General features: G+C 41.9%; 1 protein-coding gene across 4 annotated transcripts in view; it reads right to left on the reverse strand.

Moving 5' to 3' along the window:
- The window catches only part of PDSS2 (decaprenyl diphosphate synthase subunit 2), a 300,729-nt gene that overhangs the window by 34,192 nt on the left and 249,185 nt on the right, over window positions 1-17,352 (reverse strand). The window lies entirely within an intron of this gene.

The raw sequence follows: 17,352 nt of genomic DNA on the forward strand, positions 1-17,352 counted from the left end.
ATTGATGAACTCACAATAGTGCCATATCGTCTAACACAAATCTATATTCAAATTTCTCCAACTTTTCCAAAGTAGCTTTTTTTTCCCCAAAACCAGAATTAATAAAGATTCACACATTGCATTCTGGTTTTATGTCTCTTTTGTTGCCTTTTATTTATTATTATAGTTTCTTCTTTTTTGCCTAGACTGGTCTCTCCCCATTCTTCACAGAATGAAAATAAAAGCCATTAGCTTATTTTCATAAAAACCATTGACTTTTTGAGAAGACAAGGATAGCTGTTTTACAAAATTCCTTTTTCTTCTTTCTTCATTGCGTCATTTAACTTGTTTCTGTTTTGCTTATAAACTGAAAGCTGGGTCTGGAGAAGCCTGCTAAGATTTAGGTTAAACATTTTTGGCAAAACTACTTTATGTGGAAATATTACACACTCCATCAATTCAGGAGGCACAAAATGTCACGCTGTTCCACTCTTAGTAATGCTGTAAATTTGGCTGGGTGTGGTGGCTCACGCCTGTAATCCCAACACTTCGGGAGGCCAAGGCAGGCAGATCACCTGAGGTCAGGAGTTCGAGACAGCATGGCCAACATGGCAAAACCCTGTCTCTACTAAAAATACAAAAATTAGTCAGGCGTAGTGGCAGGCGCCTGTAATCCCAGCTACTCAGAAGGCCGAGGAGACAGAAAAATCGCTTGAACCCAGAAGGCGGAGACTGCAGTGGGCCAAGATCGCGCCACTGCACTCTTGCCTGAGTGATAGAGCAAGACTCTGTCTCAAAAAGAAAAAAATCTTAACATAACAATCAGGGTTAGTTTTTGCTGGCAGGTCAGTTTGTGTTCTGCAGACGTCAGGATAAAATTTCTCCTGCCACATCTGCATAGAACAAGAGTCTTCCAACTTACAAACGGGTTAGATCTCGAGACCATTTTGCTCCTGAGTCCAAATTTACATTATACAGGTAATTAACATAGGCAGATTACTCCCATGAGAGAAAAAAAAGTTCATAATATTGGTCCTAAAGCTGGGCACAGTGGCTCACATGTGTAATCCCAGCACTTTGGGAGGCTGAGGCAAGAGGATAACTTGAGCCCAGGAGTTCAATACCAGTCCTGGCAACACAGTGAGACTCCATCTCCACAAAAAATAAAAAAATTAGCTGGGTGTGGTGGTATGCGCCTGTAGTCCTAGCTACTCAGGAGGCTGAGGTGAGAGGATTGTGTGAGCCTGGGAGGTTGAGGCTGTAGTGAGCCATAGTTGCACCACTACATTCCAACCTGGGTGACAGAGTGAGACCCTGTCTCAGAAAAAAAAAAAAAAATTGGTCCTGACCCTTCTTGCTGCTTTAGAATCCTTTAAAAATTTATCTGAAGATGACTGCATTTTGTTTTTTTTTTTCTTTTTTGAGACAGAGTCTTGCTCTGTCCTCCAGGCTGGAGTGCAGTGGTGTATCTTGGCTCACTGCAAACTCTATCTCCCGGGTTCAAGCAATTCTCCTGTCTCAGCCTCCTGAGTAGCTGGGATTACAGGCACCCACCACCATGCCCAGCTAATTTTTGTATTTTTAGTAGAAACAAAGGTTTCGCCATGTTGGCCAGGCTGGTCTCGAACTCCTGACCTCATGTGATCCACCCGCCTCAGTTTCCCAACGTGCTGGGATTACAGGTGTGAGCCACTGCGCCCGGCCCTTTTCTTATTTTCATAGTAAGAAACTTATACGGGCCGGGTGCAGTGGCTCAAGCCTGTAATCCCAGCACTTTGGGAGGCCAAGACGGGCGGATCACGAGGTCAGGAGATCGAGACCATCCTGGCTAACATGGTGAAACCCCATCTCTACTAAAAAATACAAAAAACTAGCCGGGTGAGGTAGCAGGCGCCTATAGTCCCAGCTACTTGGGAGGCTGAGGCAGGAGAATGGCGTAAACCTGGGAGGCGGAGCTTGCAGTGAGCTGAGATCCGGCCACTGCACTCCAGCCTGGGCAACAGAGTGATCCGTCTCAAAAAAAAAAAAAAAGAAACTTATAAAACACTGTTCACACATAGCTGTTGGCACCATCACAAACCACTCTAAAATCGTGATTAAATATTTTCATTGAAACAAAAGGCCTCTGCAACCAATCTACTATAAAAAAGAATAAGGTCTTCAGTCTGCTTTTCGAAGGTTTTTAGTGTTCTAGGATTTTCAGTGAACTAAGAGTTTGAACTTAGTACTGAGATGCATTGTACCAACAGGAATATGAGTGAGTTCTTAAAGAAACTTTAAATCCAAGCTATTAGTCTCTCTGCTTAGATATTTTATATTTATTCGTCTGTCTGTTTATGGTCATCTTTTCCCAAAACAGTTTTATCTACACTGAAAATCCCACTATAGTAACTTCTGCAGAAGTGGTAAGGAAACCCTGAACACATCTGTATTGCTCACTTATGACCTAGCTACTCACTCTGATATTGTCCAAACATGGACTGGCCTTGATCTTATGAATAGTCCACAGATGACCTGTGACCAAAATTTCAGCAGCAGCACTTTCCCAACATGCTTAGTCTTTCAGTTCTCAAACTCGCAGCTGACTCTTGAATTCATTTAGGTTAATGGACATCTGACATTGAGGCTGATCCTGTGGCCACAAGTTTTCCACTTTTTCCACTGGCCATCCTTTTCCTTGTCTCTTGCTGACTACTATGAATTGCTCAGGTGCAGCACTTTTCAAATGACACTAGGATATTTTGAAATATATATTTGGTCATAGCCCAGTTTTCTGGCATACAACTCCTAAAATCTTCAGAAACTCGCCAAGTGATGCCTTTTTGTACGAGCTGACTGATGGCTGGAAACTCCCGACTTCAGGATGGGGACTGGTCATGGCAAAGACCAAGGCAGGATTAGAAGGTTAGAGCTTTCAGCCCACCCCCAAATTTCTGGGGAGGGGAGAGGGGTTGAAGGTTAAGTTGATAACCAATGGCCAATAGCTTAATCAATCATACCTATGCAACGAAGCTTCCATAAAAACCCAAAAAGACAGAATTTGGAGAACTTCTGGGGAGCTGAACACATGGAGGTTTCTATATAGTGGTGCACTGGAGAGGAAATGGAAACCCCACGCCCCTTCCCACATGTCTTAACTTTTGCATCTACTCATCTGTGTCCTTTGTAATATTCTTTAAATAAACTGGTAAGTATAAGTGTTTCTGTTCCAAAATTCACATAGCTATGAAAAAGAAAGTGTTTCCCTGAGTTCTGGGAGTTGCTCTAGCAAATTAACTGAACCCAACGAAGTGGTCGTGGGATCCTCACTTTATAGCCGGTCAATCAGAAGCACAGGTAACCTGGAGCTTGTGAATGGCATCTGAAGGCAGGGGTGGGGTAAGGGGTGGGTGCAGTCTTGAGCCCTCAACCTGTAGGATCTGACACTATCTCCAGGTAGATAGTGTCAAAATATGGTACGTGCCTGTTGTCCCAGCTACTTGGGAGGCTGAGGTGAGAAGATCGCTTAAGGTCAGGAGTTTGAGGCTGCGGCGAGCTATGACTGTGCCTGTGAGTATCACTCCACGCCAGCCTAGGCAACAAAGTGAGACCCCCATCTCAAAAAAAAAAAAAAAAAGTGTCGGAATAGAAGTAAGTTAGAGACACTCAGCTGGTGTCAGCTTGCTGAAGTGATCACTTGCTTGTTGATGGGGAGAAATTCTCGCATGTTGGGTCACAGAAGTGTCCTGTGTTGACTATTGTTGAGACTGTATAAAACACTTTTGAGTGTGTTTTCTTCCACTCACAGAGGCACAAACTGGGAGTTCTAGAGAATTGTTCCTGTGGTCAAACAACTCAACCCTGAGCACATCTGTCATTTCCTCACTGTCAATGTTGCCTCTCTTCTAATCATCTCCTCTTCATGTTCTCTCAATATTCTCATCGTCCAGTGCTTATCATGCAGTGCTTAAGAGTGTTGAAAGTAGCATTTGTTGAAAGAAAGTTGAACTTCTGTAGTCGAAGACTGAAAGGCAAACCATGGAGAAACTATGACTGACAATAACTTAGGGGTGGAATTTTCCTTTTGGCTGCATTGAGCCACTTCCCACTCTGTCTCAAAAAAATTCAGCAGGTAAGAAGACTGAATATAACGTTCTTTACTGATAAGGACGTCTAGAGTAGGCCTATCACAAATTTCTGTAAAACCATTTTTCCCACCCCGTACTTTGTTTATAGACTAATCATCTTAGAAAATGCTAGTACTTTGAAGCACCTGTGCTTAACCACAACTTATTTTCAAACCTCAAGCTCACTCTACTTTGTTTTCTTAGCTTGGCCACTACCCTGTCACCCAGTAGGGATACACTGTTGGGGATGATGGCAGAGAAACTCCATGGATATAATCGAGATCTGCTCAACATCGGCTCCACAATGGTTTGAAAGCTGAGAGAGTAGAAGCTTACATAAAATGACAACACCATTGCCAGTCATTATAATCTGAACATGCAACTATTGATATGTCTTACCCAAATGTCCTTTTCATTTTGTCACAACAAACATTCTAGCTCTGTGAAATCATTTTACTCTTGATTACCTTAGCTTGCACATAAAAGTATCATTTTAGGAAAAAACTCTGGTAAATATTTAAACTTTTATAGGTATATAATACATATATTATATGTATGTGTGTATACACACACACACACACACACATATTTTCAGCTGATATATGGGTATTATATCTACATATGCCAAACATACCTGACAATAGACATGCTGATATGATGTTTTCTCACAAAATGCTTTAGAGCTTATAAAAATATAGTGACCAGGAATGGTGGCTCACGCCTGTAATTCCAACACTTTCAGAGACCAAGGCAGGCAGACCACTTGAACACGAGAGTTTGAGATCAACTTGGGCAACATGGCGAGAAACCTGTCTCTACAAACAACAACAACAACAACAACAACAACACAACAAAAATCAGCCAGGCATGGTGGTGCACACCTGTAGTCCCAGCTACTTAGGAGGCTGAGGTGGGCAAATTGATTGAGTCCAGGAGGTCAAGGCTACAGTGAGCTGTGATTGTGCCACTGCACTCCAGCCTGGCTGACAGACTGAGACCCTGTCTCAAAAAATAAATTAATTAAAATATATCAAGTTAGATACAAATAAATGATTTAGATTCCTACATAAATATTTCTCATTAAACACTATCCTTATTCTTTTTGTAAAATAGTTAATTTGGGAGGAGCAATAGCTTCTATTATACCTCTTGGTTGCTCATTCATTTAACAAATATTCATTGAGCATCTACTATGAGTCAGGCACTGCTTAGGCACTACAGACACAGGCATGAACAGAACAGATCAAAATGTGTGACCTCTTGGAATTTATCTTCTAGGAGGTTACAAAGTATTGTGATTGACTGATTGTTTGATTGGTTGATGAAACAGGGTCTTACTCTCTCTGTCACCCAGGCTGAGTGCAGTGCTGTAATCACAGTTCACTGCAGCCTCAACCTCTCATATTCAAGCGATCCTCCTGCCTCAGCCTCCTGAGTAGCTGGGGTTACAGTTATGTACCACCACACCTGGTTAATTTTTAATTTTTTATAGCGACGGGGTCTCACTATGTTGCTCAGACTGGTCTCGAACTCCTGGATGCAAGTGATCATTGTGCCTTGGCCTCCCAAAGGGCTGGGATTACAGGCGTGAGCCACTGCACCTAGCTATACAATACTGTTTTAGATATGCTTCGCCTATAATCTCCCAAGCTCCATGAAAGCAGGGAAATTTTCTCTTGCTCACAACTGTATCCCAAGTTGAGATCACTGTCTGAGTGAATGAATAAATGGATGAAGCTTTTTCTTTATATGTATTGGTTATGTACTATTTATTCAGGAAATTTTATGACAGGAAAAACGAATTTTACTTACTCCTAGTTCTAGGAAAGCTGGATGTTTTTGGTTGTGAGCCAGTATGTAGGTAATGTAGAGCCCTTGGCTGATGTCTTATACATAATTTTTACCCATATTGAACAATGGCATATTTTCATTTTCTCACCCACCTTCTATTTATAAATAAAGAAGGAAATCTAAGCTTCCATCTGTAGAAAACAAATTCAAGAATTTCATGAAAATTAAACAACAAAAGACTAGGACAGAGAAGAATTAGTATAATTAAGTGCTTCAAACTTAAAAGCAATGCATCTAACCTAGATCTCCAGAGAGATTTCAAGACATACACCTCAAAATTTCAGGTATTAAAGGCCTTGTCTACTGATTATAGCAAGAGGCCTAAGATCTTAATTGTGAACACTTCAAAAGGCATTGTGACCTGGGAAGATGGATCTGTTGGGAGCCAGAAAATGTGGTTTCTAGTCCTTTATTGGTTAATACCTTGAATAATTTTTACATTTTCATATAGGCCTTCATTTCTTCATCTGTAGAGCATCAGACCAGACCAGAAGTTCCCAGATGCTGGGCTCTCACAAATGCTGGGCTGGATGTATTGGAATCACCTGGGTAGCTGGTGAAAAATGCATATTCTCCATAGCCTACCCCTGAGATTCTGATTTGTTTGCAGATCATTGGTCTGGCCTATATCTAATGTCTTTTTCTTTTTTTTTTTTTTTTTTTTTTGAGACGGAGTCTCGCTCTGTCGCCCAGGCTGGGGTGCAGTGGCCAGATCTCAGCTCACTGCAAGCTCCGCCTCCCGGGTTCCCGCCATTCTCCTGCCTCAGCCTCCTGAGTAGCTGGGACTACAGGCGCCCGCCACCTCGCCCGGCTAGTTTTTTGTACTTTTTAGTAGAGACGGGGTTTCACTGTGTTAGCCAGGATGGTCTTGATTTCCTGACCTCGTGATCCGCCCGTCTCGGCCTCCCAAAGTGCTGGGATTACAGGCTTGAGCCACCGCGCCCGGCCCTAATGTCTTTTTCAATTTGTGCTTCTATGTGCATCAGGGTTTACTTCAAAGGCTGAAAGAGAACAACTATGTAAACTTCATAAGTCTCGAGGAGAATGGAGTACTGCAATTTTTCCCTTTTTGTTCTGACATCTGCCACTTCTCATGTGTATTTCTAGCAGAGCAAGATATTATTATTATTATTATTATTAAGATAGAGTCTCACTCTGTTCCCCAAACTGGAGTGGAATGGCATGATTTTGGCTCACTGCAACCTCCGCCTCCCAGGTTCAAGCGATTCTCCTACCTTAGCCTCCTTAGTAGCTGGGATTATAGGTGCCCACCACCATGCCTGGATAATTTTTGTATTTTTAGTAGCAATGGGGTTTTGTCATGTTAGCCAGGGTAGTCTCGAACTCCTGACCTCAGGTGATCCGCCCACCTCAGCCTCCCAAAATGCTGGAATTACAGGTGTGAGCCACCGCGGCCAGCCAGAGCAAGATATTATTAAGATAACTTTCTCACAGGGGCCCAAAATAGGCTGATATAAAATAAATGGAATCTATATTTCAACAGCCAGCAGTCCTGAACCTCTTCCTGCCACACTGTTCGCCCCCAGAAGCTGCTGTAAATTCTACCATACACAGCAATTCCCTGAGGGCTTCATTACTAGGGTCTTTAAAAGGGATTCACTCATCTTTTTGCCTCCTGTAGGTGTGCTTCTTGTCAATCCAGGTCAAGAGAAAAGAAAGTAATTTTTTCCCAATCTTTAGCAGTTCACAGAGAATGTGTGGTTTGAACCTTGTTTTATCTTTTAAAAATGTGAAAATAGACAAGATAGTGTGCCTGTGCTCATGACACTGGAGGTCTCCTTGGACAGCTACAGTGAACACTGTAAAACAATATTCCATACAAAAGAAAAAAAAAAAAAGCCAGCATTCTGATTGAGAGGATGCACAAAGGAATTAATTCCAAAGGTTTATATACCAGTCTCTGCAGACTAAAGGCAGACAGATTCCCTGTTGGTAAGTAATGGATGTACAATGTGGTCTTTTACTTTAAGAAACAAACGTTTTTTTATAAGTCAGGTAACAAAGAAGGATTGGATGACATAAATGAACTGTTTCCAATTTCTAACTACTGTTATCTGAACTTGAAAGCTGGATATGGGGACACCTTTTTCTAAAAGCAGAAAACTAATATTCCACAGCAGGGAGTCCAGAAATTGCTAGAGACTAATCATCTCTACTTATCAGGTTATTCTTCCCAAATGTTACAGGCTATATTTCAGAATAACTGTCATTTTTAAAGATTTTCTTTTTAAATCTTCAAGGAAAACTACCTTCCCCCACAAGCTTTTTTTTTTTTTTTGAGACGGAGTCTCGCTCTGTCAACCAGGCTAGAGTGCAGTGGCACGGTCTCGGCTCACTGCAAGCTCCGCCTCCTGGGTTTAAGTGATTCTCCTGCGTCAGCCTCCCAAGTAGCTGGGATTACAGGCACCTGCCACCATGCCCGGCTAATTTTTTGTATTTTTAGTAGAGACAGGGTTTCACCATGTTGGCCACCTGGTCTCAAACCCCCCTACCTTGTGATCCTCCCAAAGCGCTGGGATTACAGGCATGAGCCACCACGCCCGGCTCCCACGAACTTTTTAGTTGAAAGAATACAGTGAACACTCATTTGCCCTCCACTTAGACTCACCAGCTGCTAACACCTTATCACTTCTGTTTTCCCTCTTTCTCTCCATGACCGTTTATTATTTGAGAGTAAGTTTTAGAAATCAGGATGTTCACCCCTAGATACTTCAGCATTTGTCCCTAAGAACATTGACATTTACTATAATAATTATTTATTTGTTTGTCTGACAGAGTCTCCCTCTGTTGCCCAGGCTAGAGTGCAGTGGCACAATCATGGTCCACTGTAGCCTTGACCTGGACTCAAGAGATTCTCTAGCCTCAGCCTCCTGAATAGCTGGGATTACAGGTACATGCCACCACACCTGGCTACTTTTAAAAGTTTTTAGTAGGGATGGGGGTCTTGCTGTGTTGCCTGGGCTGGTCTTGAATTCCTGGCCTCAAGCAATCCTCCCACATTGGCCTCCGAAAGTGCTGGGATTATAGGCATGAGCCACCACACCCAGCCCTATAATGTTATTTAAAATACATTTCAGGCTGGTCATCTCTGAAAAAAAACAAAACAAAACCAAAAACAAACAAACAAAACAAACAAACAAAAAACCAGTATGGGGATAACAGAAAGAAGGGTCACAAATCAGAAATCGACTACATCTGCTAGCCCTGAAGTTAGAGCAGCTCACTGAGTATTGGTTTGGTAGAAGCAGGTCTTGTGTTGCTGGGCTGTCTAGTTACAGAGCTGGAAAGACAGCAGAATATAAAGGAACAAGGCAGGCCTTTTCTCTGCTATCTTGGTCATTCTCTATGAATAAGAGAGCACAAAAGGCATGTGCAAGGAAGTTAACACCATTCAGACATGGACTGCTTCACTTGGGTACCTATTTTACCATCTCTTTCAACTGGCAAAGCTAATCGACTTTTAGAGGCAAGTGTGGATGTCCAAGGAATTAATTTTCTCATATTCTGTTCCTTTGGTTCACTGGAGAAAAAGGAGCAACAGCAGATGTAGAAGGCTATGGTGTTCAATCTTAAAAAGGAGAGAGGCAAGAAGATACTAGATATACTAGAGAAAGACCAGGAGATACTACTTATATTATCTACATAACAAATCTCTCTGCTCATAGGTCGTAGTTATTTCTTTGCAACCTGTTTTTCTTGCTATGCTGCTCTCTTGGAATCTGGAAGAAACATGAAATTTTAAATTGCACAGTGTGACCAGGAAAAAAAATCTACTCAGGTCTCAGAAAGGCCATGAGTAAGGGAATCAGGCTAGCAGTAGAATTTAGTTGCTTCCTCCAGCAGCAAGTTCCCAAGGCAACGGCCATCAACCTTGATGGAGTACTTCAAACTCACCATGTCAAGAACCTAAGTTAAACCAGTCTTTCCACTTAACTTTCCTATTTATATTAGTGGCTTAATTTTTTCTGTTATCCTAGTCCAAAACCCTTGTTTTAGCCCCTGACCCCCCCTTCCCAGTCCACATGTGTTAGCCTCTCCCTATCAGATCAGTTTTCTAGTCCTACACATTTTCTCTGAAATGAGTTTTATGCTTAACCTCCTTATCTTCCCATTCTCATTGCCAACAATCTGATTGGGCTTTTCTCTTGCACTTATCAATGGGTTTTCAAAAACTTATTAATTGGTCTTTTTGCTTTTAGTATCTTTTAGTTCCTTTCATCCTATATAATATAGCCAGATTTACCTCCCTCACAGCTCAGACCTTGATAATATCTGGCTCGAAAACTTTAAATGTCTGCTTCATGACTTCTTCATCAAGTTGATTTTCCATAGTTAAACATCCCAAAGTCCTTAAAAAATTTAGGTAAAATTTACATAACATAAAATTAATCATTTTAACCGTTTAAAAAAGTATAATTCAGTGGCATTTAGTACATTCACAATGTTGTGCAATCATCACCACTAACAAGTTCTGAACATTTTTATTACCCAGAAGGAAACCTGTACCTATTACACAGTCTCTCCCCCTTTCCCTTTCCAAAGCCAATCCCAGGCAACCACCAGTCTTTTTTCTGTCTCTATGATTTGTCTGCTCTGGATGTTTCACATAAATGGAATCATATGATAGGTGGCCTTTTGCATCTGGCTTCTTTCACTTATTATAATTTTTTTTTTTTGAGACAGAGACTCACTCTGTCCCCAGGTGGGAGTACAGTGGCACGATCTTGGCTCACTGCAACCTCCGCCTCCCGGGTTCAAGCAATTCTCCTGCCTCAGCCTCCCGAGTAGCTGGGACTATGGGTGCCCATTACCACGCCCGGCTAATTTTTGTATTTTTAGTAGAGATGGGGTTTTACCATGTTGGCCAGGATGGTCTCGATCTCCTGACTTTGTGATCTGCCCGCCTCGGCCTCCCAAAGTGCTGGGATTACAGGCGCGAGCCACCGCACCCGGCTTATAATATAATGTTGTAAAGGCCCATGAATGTTACAGCATGTATCAATACCTCATTGCTTTCCGTGGCTGAGTAATATTCCATTGTATGGGTATACCACATTTTGTTTATCCATTCATCAGTTGATGGACACTGGGTTATTTCTACCCTTTGGATATTGTAAATATTGCTGATCTGAACATTCATGTACATATTTTTATATAAGCCAGTCTTTTAAATATAATTATTACTATTTCAGAGCAATTCTTCACCTGTCCCTGATACCACCCTATGTTTTTCACATTCCATCCAAATTAAAACACTTTTTTTTTCTTGGACTACACTGCATGCCTGCATATGTATCACTTTTTCATGGTTTCCTTTGCCTAGGAAGCTCCCCATTCTCATCTTTGCTATCAAATCTTCTTTAAGGACTATCTCACATATTATTAATACTGACTTCATAAACCTCTTTCTTGACTTTTCCAACTGAAATTCAATTGTCTTTCCTCTATGCTCCCCAAGTGGCATGAATTACAGTATTCCTTACATTTATATATTTATGTATTTATCTTATCCCCTCTCTACAAGGTCATAGACAATCTTTAGGCAACTTATTGCTGTATCTCCTGTAGTCAAGCACTTTGTTTCCTTAAGTGCAACAGAAAGTCTTAAGAAATATTTTATTTTAGGAGATATCTAGAACCATTTCATAGTATTTGTGGTCATGCATATAGTCCTTTCAAATGCCTACACTGTATGCCTTCTATATAGGATAGAGGATGATATTAATATTATTCCTTTTGAAACCACTAAAAATGTCTTAAAGAACTAGAAGAGTATCACACGTGGTATTAATGAAGAATCTGCATGTGCATTTTCTCTTTTGTTTAAGAATATGCATGTGTTATTTTCACGCACACTAGTCTTACCTAGCAGTTTTTGTTTTACTTTCTGAACAAGGAGTAATAGTAAGCTATCTAGGGACAAGTGAGTTACAGCTTGCAATGGTAATTTGTAGTACACTTAAGGTATTTTATGGCTGGTTATGACAGTGTCAGAATGTCACAAGCCCAAGTGACATTTCAGTACTATTAGGAATAGCCAAGAAAATCTAACCATAATTCTTATTTCTTCAGGTGACTTATAATGGCAGCAGAAAACTAGAAGGATCATTAAAAATAAAGCTTGCTGACCTGCAATAGCCCCTGGACTCCCTGAGAGAGTCAGAGCTCTGTCGTGCTCTGAAGGATTCTACTTTCTTTTCTTAGGAATCAAAATGAGATAACTGAGTAATGACTTCACCTCCCTAGGGTGAATAACCCATTCACTAACAGTATTTTTTCCTGATCATTATTTTTCAGCAGTTACAAATTTAAATTTAAAATTAAGGCAGGGAGAGAGCTGTAGAATTTAGTATGGAGAAAAAGCTCAGCAAATGTTTTTCAGCTGTTTCCGGTCTTAACTGCCTTTTGTGAAAGAGTGCGGTTGTGTGCATGTGTGTCAACATGCACATGCATCCATAGGCCTATAGTTGTGATGGAAGAGGGCCAGTTAATCCTAAGATTTTTCAGGAGAAAGGAGTTGCTGGAGAAGAGGTGGTACAGCCTGATAAGGAAAATTCCAGAGGTGCTCTTGCTCCTAGCTTCACAATGGTGCTGAACGGGCACTGGGAGTATGTAACCTCCCGGCTTCCTTGTCTAGTCAATAATTCTCACTCTTTCCAAGCAGGAAATCAAAAGGGCAGATAAGACACAAACCTGCCTGGGCAGAGTAAAGAAGTAATTTTAAATGTGGTAATAAAAAAATCACAGGTGACTTCCATCATTGAGAGCAAGATTTCTCTATTTCTGTGTTAAAACTTCAATAAGTTTCTTTTTTCTTTTCTTTTCTTTTTTTTTTTTTTTGAGACGGAGTCTCGCTCTGTCGCCCAGACTGGAGTGCAGTGGCGCGATCTCGGCTCACTGCAAGCTCCGCCTCCCGGGTTCACGCCATTCTCCTGCCTCAGCCTCCGGAGTAGCTGGGACTACAGGCGCCCGCCACCATGCCCGGCTAATTTCTTTTTGTATTTTTAGTAGAGACGGGGTTTCACCGTGTTAGCCAGGATGGTCTCGATCTCCTGACCTCGTGATCCGCCCGCCTCGGCCTCCCAAAGTGCTGGGATTACAGGCTTGAGCCACCGCGCCCGGCCTCTTTTTTCTTTTCTTTTTTTTTTTTTTTTTAGAGAGTCTCACTCTGTCACCCAGGCTGGAGTGCACTGGTGCAAACTTGGCTCACTGCAACCTCTGCCTCCTGGGCTCAAGTGATTCTCCTGTCTCAGCCTCCTGAGTAGCTGGGATTACAGGCATGCACCACCATGCCCTGCTAATTTTTATATTTTTAGTAGAGAACGGGTTTCACCATGCTGGACAGGCTGGTCTGGAACTGCTGACCTCAAGTGATCCACCCACCTCGGCCTCCCAAAGTGCTGGGATTACAGGCGAGAGCCACCATTCGTGGCCTGTTTCTAATAGAGATAAATATTTTTCTTATAACGCATCTCGTCTAATAGACCTATTTCTTAGATTTATTTGAGAGCTGAAAGGGACTTTGGAAAAGATCTAGTTTAAGGCCATCAATTTACAGAAAAGAATAATGAGGATATGAGAGAATGTGATTAAGTTTACATAGATGCTAGCAGAGTCCAAATTAGAATCTAGACCAGGAGTGTCCAATCTTTTTGCTTCCCTGGACCACACTGGAAGAAGAATTGTCTTGGGCCACACATAAAACACATAAACACTAATGGTAGCTGAGAGCTAAAAAAAAAAAATTGCACAAAAACCTTCATAATGTTTTAAGAAAGTTTACGAATTTGTGTTGGGCCACTTTCAAAGCTGTTCTGGGCTGCATGCGGCCCACAAGGGCTGGACAATCTTGATCTAGACCTTCCAAATCCTGGTCCTCTGTGAGCCATTTCTGTTATACCAACTTAACTGTATTTAACAAAACTGGGCTGCCACCAGTTTCACCCTGCAAGACCACACCACACTCACTTTTTGACAAATATTAATTGGGTAATTACTCCAAGTAAGCCACTGCGGCAGGTACTATGGGTAATTCAAAGATGAATCTGCTAGTATTGTTAAGGATCTTGCAATCAAATTCAAAACTGAAGGAGAGGACTGTGGGGGAGGGAAGGAAAGGATCACAAAGATATCCAGGAGGGTAAATAACATGAAAAAATCAGAAAGAGAACTAATTTCAGGATTAATAAACAACCTCCTTGAGATTTAGGGTGGAATGTCCCTCCTAGGTGTTATGCAAATCGTGTTCCCTATCTCTGACTAGGAGGCAACAAGATTGTTATCTTATAAAGCTTTAAATAAACATGAACATTACCATTTAGAAGATTAAAAATAAACTCAGTAAAGTGTCTTTTGTGTGTGTGTGTGTGTGTGTGTGTGTGTGTGTGTGTGTGTGTGAGACAGAGTCTCGCTCTGCTGCCCAGGATGGAGTGCAGTGGTACGATCGGCTCACTGCAACCTCCGCTTCCAGGGTTCAAGCAATTCTCAGACCTCAGCCTCCTTAGTAGCTGGGATTACAGACCCGGGCCACCATGCCCAGCTATTTTTTTGTATTTTTTTTTTTTTTTTTTTTTTTTTGAGACGGAGTCTTGCTGTGTCGCCCAGGCTGGAGTGCAGTGGCCGGATCTCAGCTCATTGCAAGCTCCGCCTCCCGGGTTTTTACGCCATTCTCCTGCCTCAGCCTCCCGAGTAGCTGGGACTACAGGCGCCCACCACCTCGCCCAGCTAGTTTTTTGTATTTTTTAGTAGAGACGGGGTTTCACCGTGTTAGCCAGGATGGTCTTGAACTCCTGACGTCGTGATCCGCCCGTCTCGGCCTCCCAAAGTGCTGGGATTACAGGCTTGAGCCACCGCGCCCGGCCTATTTTTTTGTATTTTTAATAGAGATGGGGCTTTGCCATGTTGGCCGGGCTGGTCTCAAACTCCTGACCTCAAGTGATCTGTTCACCTTGACTTCCCAAAGTGCTGGGATTACAGGCATGAGCCACCATGCCCAGCCATAATTTTTATTTTTTAAAACTTGTTAATTTTCTTACCTCTGTTTTCAGTTTACTCTTTCTGTGACTTTTTTTTTTTTTGAGACAGAGTTTCACTCTTGCTGCCCAGGCTGGAGTGCAGTGGCGCAATCTTGGCTCAATGCAACCTCTGCCTCCTGGGTTCAAGCAATTCTCCTGCCTCAGCCTCCCAAGTAGCGGGGATTAGAGACGTGAGTCACCAAGCATGGCTAATTTTTTGTATTTAGTAGAGATGGGGTTTCACCATGTTGGTCAGGCTGGTCTCAAACTCTGGACCTCAGGTGATCCACCTGCCTTGGCCTCCCAAAGTGCTGGGATTACAGGTGTAAGCCACCATGCCTGGCCTTTTTAAAAAAAAAAAAAAAAAAAAAGACAGTCTCACTGTGTCACTCAGGCTGGAGTGAAGTCGCTCAATCTTGGCTCACTGCAACCTCTACCTCCCATGTTCAAGTGATTCTTGTGCCTCAGCCACCTGAGAAGCTGGGATTACAGACGTGCACCACCACACCCAGCTACTTTTTGTATTTTCAGTAGAGACAGGGTTTTACCATGTTGGCCAGGCTGGTCTTGACTTCCTGACCTCAAGTGATCCACCCACCTTGGCCTCACAAAGTGCTCAGATTACTGGGATTACAGACATGAGCCACCACACCTGGCCTGTGACTCCTTTTTTTTTTTTTTTTTTTTTTTTTTTGAGACGGAGTTTAGCTCTTGTTTCTCAGTCTAGAGTGCAATGGTGTGATCTCGCTCACTCCAGCCTCTGCCTTATAGGTGGGCACCACCACGCCTGGCTAATTTTTGTATTTTTAGTAGAGACAGCATTTCACCACGTTGGCCAGGCTGGTCTCAAACCCCTGACCTCAGGTGATCCACCTGCCTTGGCCTCCCAGAGTCTTGGCATTATAGGTGTGAGCCACTGTGCCCGGCCTGGCTGTGACTCTTAATAGATACAAGGTTTCTTGAAAGAGTCCTTAGTTTTCTTACTTTTTTTCTCTTTTTAAAACATCATTTTTTGGTCCAATCTTCTGGGAGATTTTTTCATTTGTATCTTCCATTCTTCTGATTAAAAAATTCTGTAATCATATTTTTATACTTTCTAATTCTAATTTTTATTCTTGAATTGTCCTTTTTAATGTATCATCTATTATTATACCATGGATTTTATATCCTTCCTTGTCAATTATATTGATTATAGTGCTTTGAAAAACATCTGCCTTTGCTTGCATTGTCTCTATTTCCTCTAAGTTATCTTTTTATCAGTTTGTTTTTGACTTGCTGTTTCGTAGAAGCAGCTTTTCTCAAATGCCCAGTGGTCCTCTTTTCCTATTCTGCTTCAGAGTAAGGCAGCGGATATTCTGGGCACTTAGATCCTCTGAGGCTTGTCAAGTGGTGGGTCTTGCTGTGGAGGACTGCTCAGGGATATGGCATGTTTACTGAGGAGGCCCCAAATATCCACGTCTGCAGGGCTTTTCTCCTGAGTTTGACAGTTTTTTCAGAAAGAAATCCTCAATTTTCTACTTGGTGAATATGAGGAATTTTAAGTTGGCTGCCAGCATTTTGAGAATCAATAAGGGTTGGGAGAAAGGAAATCGTCTTTCAGAATGCAGATATTCTCTTAGGCTCTCAGCCTTTTTTTTTTTTTTTTTTAAATTTCAAAAACTTTAATTTTGTAGAGATGAGGTCTCACTATGTTGCTGGTCTTGAACTCAAAAGCTCAAGTGATCCTCCCGCCTTGGCATTTTAAAGTGCTGGGATTATAGGCATGAGCCACTGCACCCACCCATCCTCGCTCCTTTAAGGATGGTGGCTACCCCCACCCTCAGCTGTGCCTGGTTTCTCTGTCCAGAGCCTCAGATTAACCCAACCAATTACAGCCATGAAGTTAAATAAATTCCAAGAGGTTTTGGCTAAAAAGACAAGAAGTTTTGCACTAGAGTTTCTGAATTAAAAGAAAATCAAAAAAGTTCCCTCTCAACTGCCAAAATGAGAAATTTACCCAATTCAAGCCCCTTTACCCCTCCCACTTCGCCATGCTTTTTTTTTTTTTTCCCTTTGATAATGCCTCAGTACAAGTATTCAGGGTCCAAGTTTGTTTTAAAATAACCCAATGAGCTGACAGACGGAGCTCCTGGAATTCTGCAGCTTGTGCGAGAGTCCACAGATGGGAAATTGCAGTCAGTTATAGGGTGGTGCTATTACCATAGCCCAATTTTTGAAAGCCTTTGGAAAAAAAAAGTCATCTGAGTTAATTAGCATTCACCACAGGCACTAGTTTTGTGTTGCAGTATTCTAAGAACTCAGATAATAGAAAAATTCAGTACTGCAATCTCTAACTTTAATATTTTACCTCTTAAAAACGAAGATTACAAAGAAAGAATTTT

The sequence above is a fragment of the Macaca thibetana genome, chromosome 4 (genome assembly GCF_024542745.1).
Source record: "Macaca thibetana thibetana isolate TM-01 chromosome 4, ASM2454274v1, whole genome shotgun sequence".
NCBI classification, from domain to species: domain Eukaryota; kingdom Metazoa; phylum Chordata; class Mammalia; order Primates; family Cercopithecidae; genus Macaca; species Macaca thibetana.